This window comes from Carlito syrichta, unplaced genomic scaffold (genome assembly GCF_000164805.1).
Source record: "Carlito syrichta isolate Samal-C Ts95f unplaced genomic scaffold, Tarsius_syrichta-2.0.1 Scaffold303987, whole genome shotgun sequence".
Taxonomy (NCBI): Eukaryota; Metazoa; Chordata; class Mammalia; order Primates; family Tarsiidae; genus Carlito; species Carlito syrichta.
Genome location: NW_007248083.1, coordinates 1,256,352 through 1,265,803, shown reverse-complemented (window position 1 = coordinate 1,265,803; position 9,452 = coordinate 1,256,352). Strand labels below are relative to the sequence as shown.

The 9,452-nt window shown below is 38.9% G+C and overlaps 1 pseudogene; it reads right to left on the bottom strand.

Moving 5' to 3' along the window:
• Positions 1-7,742: 7,742 nt before the first annotated feature.
• Positions 7,743-8,701, bottom strand: LOC103261714 (annotated as a pseudogene).
• Between the last annotated feature and the right edge of the window lie 751 nt (positions 8,702-9,452).

Here is a 9,452-nt window from a genome sequence, read left to right as displayed (position 1 = left end):
TGAGTGCCCACTCTGTGCTACCTATTCTGTATTGTTTCCAAATATTTCATCATGAAGAAATTTGAGTTTATCTTTGGGTAATAACAAAAGAGAAGGTTTTTTGATAAAAACAGAGAAAAGAATTGACTAAAGTCACAAGTTGATTTCTAAACCAACTTTCTGAAAATAAATTTGACCCTCAGATTTAACAGTGATCCTAATAATACATGTGAACAGATGATAGCATAATCCTAGTTCTGTGCACGTGTGTTTTGTGTGACTTTAATATCTAGTATATAATACATGCAGAGAACAGAGTTTTCTCTCCCCGATAGTTGTCGGTGCCTCTGTGAGTCACTAAGTTTGGTCTACTGACTCTACCCCATGTCAAAAGACTTCAACATTATATTCAGTCCAACACTGCCAGTGCCTTCTGTTGGTGACAAAGGGGAACCAGTCAAATGAGTTTGAGTCAGTTAGCACAAAAAATTTAAAATTATAGGCCCTTCCCATCAGACCATCACATACAAAGAATAACACCTTTTTTGCCTTTATTTGTAGAATATTTCTCAATCACTTCACCATCTATAAGAATAATAACAAAATGAGATTTTCACATTATGACTTTAAAGTTGAGGAGTCCAATTGTGTTTTGGGAAAGGAAGAAAACATGTGTGTCACAAAACTAACTGAAAACAGAAATTTTATTTCTGTTCATGTTCAGAGTCACTTTGCTGACACTGTGCTCCTGGGTTTGGAATTCCTTGGAGAGTAGAAGTTGGAAAGTAAAAGCAAGTTTTTCCAGTAACATTTGGTTTAAATTTGCATGCAATTAAATTTCTTATGTTATGGTATTAATAGTTTTCCCTTTCTGGTTTTAGAAACGTTATGTTTCTAATGCATTTAGTAAAAACCTCTTTTTTCATATCATTTCTGACTATTAACTCAGATTTACTAAAAATAAAAGTCAAGAGAAAGAAAAAATGGGAAAACCTTCATCATGCAAAGGTTGTCTTCTTTATCTTTCAACAGATAGTTAGGATTATTTAGTGAGTGGAGGATTGCTCTGTCACTTGAATACTATGCTAGTTAATAAATAAATACATCACAGATTTCTAAGTGTTGGATTTAAGCATTTGAAAAGGGTAAAAGAAAGTAATGTACTCTTCAGCTGTAACATGTGATGAGTACAATTAACACATTTTGATTCACCCAACATTAATTTGAACTAAATTCTTATATAGAGACTATAAATATTGCATGACTCATCCATTAATTTAATAATTAAAATATATAATTATTCGCAAGTATTTCTGGAATAAGTAACTTAAATAGCCTTAAACTTTAAGAATTGATATCAGGATATGAATGTAATTCCATTGGTTTACATTTTTCTTTTGCTGTTTGATGCAGCCTGCTTTGTGGTTAAAGAAACTGACCAAAAGACTTTTAAAAATTAAAGCCAAGGACTTTTCAGTCACAATAAAAACAGAATAAACCAAATAAAACAAAAAGCAGTGTGGTAAAAACTATAATACTTCCTTTTTCTTATAGATTAATCTAGGACAAAGGCTGTCTACTATTTCAAATTCTGTGGCATGTGAACAATACCGTGTACACTGGGTTTCCAACGTTAACATTTAAAATGCATATATATGAGCAGGGAATCCCAACAATCCATCCTTTCTTTATACTCTTACAGCAGTTCCAAAAGTCCTTAGCTGGAGGATATATTTGAAAAGTGCTGCTTGTCTGCTCTCACCACATTCAGGTAACCATTGCAAAGCTGCTAAGGTTTCACTTGAGAGGTAACTTGCTATTACCATTTGTGCTGTGTGTCATAAATGAGCCCTATTATTTTCAGCAAGACCCCTTAGCAGAAGTGCCCAAGGAGTGGCTAGAGCTTTGATTATACGGGTCTCTCTCCTGAACACGTCCTTTCGCATTTGACATTTCCACTAGTTGCAGATTTTTATGTAACTTGTTAGAAAGCAGTCTGAACCTTAAAAAAGGTGTTAGTCCTCCTACGACCCTCTGGCAAAGGAAAGTCTTTTATTGGATTTTAATGTTTGGAGTTGAAAACTGCACTTGTCTGATTGGAAAATGTTTCAGGGAACAGATTTTGTTATTTTTCTAAGCTAGGCTGCAGGAATTGAGCTGGAGATATCACTGACCAAAAGGAATTTTTTTCCTCAAAGAGCTGAGAACGAAAGGAAATGACTCCAATGTTTAGAATCCTTTTATTTCCTCTGTGAACGATATCTGTGCAGCTGAGATGAACCATTCCAGTTGGCCCCCACCCAGACTTTATGGGAACTGAGATTAGGAAGTTGTATGGTCAAAATAGTCATTGTACAAGTGCTTCCAGTTAAAAAAAACTTAAAGTTCTTGACAAAGCCATGACTTCTTGCCACATTTTATTTTTTCAAATGTGTGACTGACCTGCCATTCATTAATTACCCTGCCAGGATTTCTTCAGCTCTTTTAGTACCTTCTGTAATTTTTTTTCCATTTCATTTGGGAGGAGGAGTCTGAGTTTGTGAGAGAAACATGCAGGGTGCCTATAAAATCCCTCTTTGTGAGACACCACGTATTTTGACCACTTCTGTTGCCTTCCATTAGAAATAAAATATTGCTGGGCCACACTCAAGCTTATAAAAATGCACTTTCTTCCTTTCCTAATTTTTTCTATACTTTCCTTCTTGCCTAGTTTTTCCATAGTTGAGAATAATAAAATGCTGGATGTGGTCTTAAAATTCAACACCCATGACTTCTTTGACACAATCATGCCCTGGGGAAAATAGAATGATATTCCTCACTCTATAAAGCCTTCTTTGCCCTTGGCTTTTCTTTCCAGCCTCAAGGAACTTATTAATATTTGTATTTCCAATGCCTAGCATAGTGCCTGGAATGTTTAAAGGCACTGCTACATATTTAAAAAGTGAAGTAGACTAAGATGCATCGCATATGATAGGATGGGATAGCCCTACCAGGTGAAGAAGGAAGTTATAACCTGTTTCAAATGGTCAGGAATAACTCTCTGAATTAAAATCTGTGTTAATAGGGAAGCGATTACATGATTCTCCAGTCTTCTAAAAATTTTAGTTCTTCCCTATGTCTTATCTACTTCCTAGGAATGTATGTGACAGAATACTCTTTCACCATATTTGACAACTCAAAGCTACTCAGACTTCCTTGGAGGTAGTTGCTCCTCTATCTTATTGCTTTTCTTTTTTATTTATTTATTTGATTATTTGTTTATTTATTTATTTATTTTTCAGTGCTTTTCTTTCAAGAATTATTTGGATTTGCTGGGGATTGGTGGTAGTTCTTTCATTTAACATATACAACACATCTTAAAATAAACTTTAGTAGCCTAATTTGATGTGAGTCAACATTTGTTAAATATGCATTTTTTTGACAGATACTGTGCTTGACCCTGAGAGTAAGAAATAGGAGAGATATATGGTCTATCCTCAAGTGCTCAAGGGGAGGAGAGACAGGCACTATCCGAGGGGGGGACCCCAAAAAAGGGAATTATCTTTTGGAGGGCAGGCTCCTTGTAGTTCAGGATTCCCTGCTATGTAAGTGTTCTAGGAACCCATTGACATCAGTGTACCAGCTAGTATTATTGTGAGAGGTTCGTTCAGCTTCCATGAACTTGTCTTTGGAGATTCTTTTGCCTATTTCTTGATGGGTAATTTACACAACAAACCTGCCCATGCCACACTGAGCATTCACAGTTTTTGACCAAAAACAGCATGGCCCTCATGACCTAACCTCCCTATTCACCCGATCTCTTCCCAGAGTGATTTCTTGTTTTATTCCTCTGGATGTAAAAAGTCCTCAAAGGGAAACGTTTTGCTGATATGGAGGAGTGAAACAAAAAACGGCAGAAGCCCTAAAAGGCATCACAAGTGACAAGTTCAAAAACTGTCTTGAGCAATGAAAAAAAGCATCTCAATAGGTGTATTGCATCAAACAGTACTTTGAAGGTGACTGAAATTTAGACATGTAAGAATAAATACACATTTTTTAATAAATAAATTCCTGGTGTTTGGGGGTCCCCCTTGCATATATAAAACTGAAAGACAGCATGGATATTATAGCTAATAATCATATCTACTGATTAATGAACACTTTATACATGTCAGATCTTCATTTAATAACTTCATATGTCTTAACGCATTTAGTCTTGCAAAGACCCTTTGAGGTAGTTATTAAAGTTATCTGCATTTCACAGATGAGGGTATTGAGGTCCTGTGCTAAAGATCAATCAGCCTCTAAAGTCATAGAGCTTGAGTCCAGGAAGTTCCAAAATATATGCTCTTAACTGCTATGTGATAGGGTTATAAACAAAATATTCTTTGAAAAAATGAGGAAGTGGTTAAATCACCTATAAGTTTGGGGGGAAAAGGCTCAGAAGAAAACTGCTGGAAGAAGGTGATTTTTGAGCTTGATTCTGAAAAGTGAAGGGAAGTTTATCGAGCAGAGATGGCAAGAAAAGATTTACCTGGAAGAAGAAAGAACACGGCCATGGCAGAAAGTTGTAGAAGCACATGGCATTTTCTGATGGCTTAAAAGTACAATGCTTGCATGTATGGGAACAGTAAATGATGTAACCTGAAGTGCAAGCTCAATCCTTGTTGTGAAGAGTCTTGCATAAAAGCCAGAGTAAAGAGCTTGTTATAAAGGCAATGGAAATCAATGAGAGGTGTATAGGAAGAGGAAATAATGTGGTCAGAGCTGTAATTTGGATAGTCGATACTGGAAAAGAAGTGGGTATGACAGAGGAGGAGAAAAGTTAGATATGAGGAGACAGGCTAAGTAAGAGGATGTATTCTTTCTCTCACACTCATCTGCTAGTAACAGAAAGAATAAGTAAACAGTGACTTGAACTAGTTTTCCCACAGCATAAGAAGGAGAGTGAAGTAGGTAGTCTGGAGCCAGGACAGTGACTGTCTAGAGACCGAGCACATGTTTATTCTTGGGGTGTACTTTTTATCTTCCTGCCTTGGCTTTACTGTTGTAGAGAGCTGCTTCCCCTTGGCATTCCAGGCAGGAAGAACAGGACGGGTACAGGGTGAAAGATAAGGGTGTCCTTGTTCAAGAGCTTTCCACTTATATGTAATTGGCCCCAAGCTGCAACATGGTCATGGGTTCATGATACCCAAGTGATGGTGGAAATTGTAGTTTTTCTAGCTGGGCACATTGCCAACCATTAATAAAATAGGATTCTGGTAGGAGGAGAATTCTGTCAAAATGGATATTGCAACTGTATATGTGAGAGTTGAAGAGGTCGTGGACTAGAGGCTTTGAGGGTAGAAAAGGTAAAGTGGGGACAAATGTTAGGGACAAGAATGAGTAAGATCAGGGGACCAAGGAGACAGGCAGTCTGGGAAGATGAGGAATTAAGGAAGATGCTGTGGTTTCTGACTTTGGTGACTGTGACAGGGAAAATGGTTTTAAATGAGGTAGGAGAATAAGGTAAGATCAGGTTTTTTTGCAGCAAAATAATACATGTGAGCCGGGTTCGGTGGCTTAGCCTGTAATCCCGCGCCTTTGAGAGGCTCAGGTGAGTGGATTGCCTGAGCCCGCAGGTTCGAGACCCACCTGGGCAGGCAAGACCTCATCTCTACAATAAATCAAAAAATTAGCCAGGCGTGGTAGCGCGTGCCTGTAATACCAGCTACTTGGAAGGCTGAGGCGGAAGGATCGCCGGAGCCCAGCAGGACGAGGCTGCAGTGGCCAGGAGCGGCCACTGCACTCCAGTCTGGGTGACAGTGAGACTCCAACTCAAAATAAATAAATAAATAAATAAAAATAAAAATAATACATATGGTTCAGGATATATTGATTTTGGTGTGTCTTTAGGACATCTGGTGAAACATTTGATAAGTTGGTATCAACAGGTCTAATGGTCAGGAGATAATCATTTGAGCATCAGGATTATCTAAACCACAGGAATTCATGAAATCACCTAAGGGGAACACAGAGTGTCCTGAAGACTCAGAAGAGGTACTTTTTAAGAGGAAGCAGAAAAAGTCAGAGGAAAGGGGGAAATGTTATAAAGGTTAGGAGAGTTTCTAAAAAGAAATAGTCATCAGTGTCAAATACCTTAGGAGACTTAAGAATGCAAAGAAGACAATGGTTAGCAATTAGGTCATTATTAGCATCCGATAGATGTTGAAACAATGAGTGCATTAAAACATGAACTTCTTAAACTGTGTATGTAGTTTGATTTCAAATTCTTTCAGCAACTAGTTTTGGTAAGAGGAGAAATCACATATGCAAAGGAGACCCCAAAATACCTGGAATGATCTTTTGGAGGGTGGGCTTCTGGTAGTACACTTGAAATTTGTTCCTTCAGATCAAACTGACAATCAAAGTTTTTATCTGGAAACTTTGATAAGATTGCATCATGATTTGAGGAAGAAACGAGTTGTGGCAAGCAGGTGACTGGTTCTTCAACCATGACAATGCACCAGACCACACCATGCCGAGTGTTGACCAAAACAGCATGACCCTAGTGCCCTACCCTGCCTATTCACCCAATCTCACCCTCAACCTGAGGACTTTTTTGTTTGTTTGTTTCCCTGAATGAGAAAAGTTCCCAAAGGGAAACGTTTTTCTGATGTGGAAGAAGTGAAACAAAAACAACAGAAGCACTAAAAGTCATCAAAATAGATGAGTTCAAAAACTGTTTTGAGCAGTGGAAAAAGCGCCTCAATAGGTGTATTGCATCAAACAGAGAATACTTTGAAGGTAACTGAGGTTGAAACATCTAAGAATAAATACACAATTAAAAAAAAAATTCCAGGTTTTGGGGGGCGTTCCCCCTTGTAGAAGTCAAGGCAGTTCCAAAACCTATAGAAAGACAAAAATTGTAGTTGTGGAAAAGAAACATCAAGAAATTACTGGCATATACCATGAGGAAAGTTCTAAATAAAGACATTGAATTTTATACTTTCTTATTGTTTGGAAATTCTTCTACATGCCCCAGTTTTTTGTAAATACCCATTCTCATAGCTTTTGCAAAATTGTGTCTTATAGTACATCTTGAATAGCTAAAAGGGCAGAAAGAAGCCCTGTGGTACATAAGTAAGAGTAACTGGCAATGCCTACCCTTTTTAGATAATCCCTGCCTCTGATCTCTTTTTGTGAGCAGGACATTCATCTATGCGCCCACAGGGATTATTGAGTGACTATTGGGTCCACGACTCTGTAGTGAGTACAGGCCGTTGGGTGTAGCTTGAATCAGTATTACTACCAAGAACTCAGATTCTTTGGGGTTGATTTTGGAGAAATACTAAACAAATATCCAATTTTTCTATGTGGGCCGATAGCCAGTTAGAAATGAATTTCCTTTTGCACTCTAAAGTTAGAACAGTTGCTATCTTATGAGTTGTCATATCATGGCATTGGACACCAAGCTGCTGCTTTGGTTTCTTGTTTTAGGCTATAAAGTAGCCAGCTTCATACTTGGACACATACAAATAGCAAAAATGCTTTATGACGTATACAGGAAGATTTTTTTTTCATGTGGACCATTCAAGCAAAGTCAGTAGCCTTTGTTCAGTTTTTTTCTTTTTGTAAAGGAAAAAGAAAAACCCCACAAAGCAAAATCCTTGGGCTTAAAAGAAACCTAAGTCTGTCACAGGAGCCTAGAGGATTCATATTTCTGTAGATGAGAAATACAATGCAGATTTTTCTAAAGGTTATTTAAAGGAATGATAGTTTAGGGGGCTTATTTCCCAGGCCCAAAGTGATTTGGGAGAGGTATCACAGTGCTAGGTATAGGGTGATAGGACAGTGATCACTGCCAAAGGCCTTGGAACAAATCTTGCTGTCACACAATGCAGGTAACAGAGAGTGGGACAACAAAAAATAATCAAGGTGCCAACCAACATTCTTGGATCAAGGATTCATCTTATAAGTCCAAAAGGTGTAGGCATAGGCCATGTTGGGGTACAGGTGCCGAAATCTGTCAGCCAGTGGCACAGCCTGCAGCTATTCCCCAAAGCCTTGGCGCTCCTGTGGCGTGAAGCCAGAATTCGTTTTGTTTCCTTGGGTTGCGAAGATCAATTTCTTCATGAGCCACATTGAGGTCTCCACATGGCACAAGGGGCTTTCGGGAAGCCAAGCCCTTCGGGAACTTGCGAAAGGCTTCATCCCAGCGCTGCTGGTACTCCAGGCATACCAGACTGCAGCCTGCATTAGGTACATAGGCTGTTACCAGCACAAACATTTCATATTCAGCTACTATCAACCGGCCTTCTTGGTCATGCTATCCTCATCAATGCCATAATAAACTATGAGTGGACACAGGCCCACACCACTGTACCCTTCCTTGTCTGAAGGAGCAGACCAGTACTGATGGGATAGTCCAGATAGCTCTTGAAGTTCAGGGGGTAGTTTGCTCTCTGAACATTTGGTCTCTTGGAGGCAGAGGATATCTGGGGCTACTTCCTTTATCCAATCTAATCCTTTTTTCTTAATCCAAGCTTGAAGCCATCCACATTCCAAGAGCAGATCTTAAGTGTGGCAGTTTTGCCACTGGGTGAGGTTTTCTTATCTGGGGGATGCTCATACAGGACTGGGCCCTCTCCTGCTACCCCTTTGTCATTTTTCTTTGCTCCTGACTTACTCTTCTTGGCCTCTGGCTCCGTTTAGGTTCTTCTCCGTCTTCTGCCACAGCTCCCTTTTTCCTGTGCGTGGGCATCCCTGTCACGAAGGCCCTTCGCCACCTGTACCATGGAATACTGCCCACGGAAGCAGTATTTTTTTTTTTTTTTTACCGTGTAGCCCGAGCACAAAGAGTGAGAAGATTTTATTGTTAATAAATGTGCATGGATACATCCTCTTGGTCTCTTTTGTAGTAAACGAAGATCATCCTTGAAGAGGCATCCTTTAAAGAAAAGAACATGAATACACGTATAGGTTTCAGGGCCAATTAGTAACTTTCTTTTCGCCTTGGCAGGACACGTCTAAAACTTAAATGGCCATTTTCATCTTGTCAACACATTTCTTACCACTTTATTTGTTCATCTTTCACAATTGGTCATGTGTCCCAGCTCATTCACAGTTTGCAATTTGCTGAAGGCAGGGGGCTACTTACACATTGTGTGTTACTAGGTAACAGAGATAACATTTTAATTTTATGTCTCAACTAAGAAAGTATTAAATTCCCTTATAAGGAATTAATTTTAATGTTTGTCAAAAACAAAAACCAACTGTGGGTTATAGGGCTGTCTATGTGAATCCAGCTGATGGGAACTTGGGGTAAGAAGAGAGATGGGAAGGGAGTGTTTAGAAGTGAACATATTGGCCGGGCACAATGGCTCACACCTGTAATCCCAGCATTCTGGGAGTTCAGGCAGAAGGATTGCTTGAGCCCAGGAGTTCAGTACCAGCCTAGGCAACATAGCAAGATCTCATCCCTACAAAAAATTTAACAAATTTGCTAGGCATGG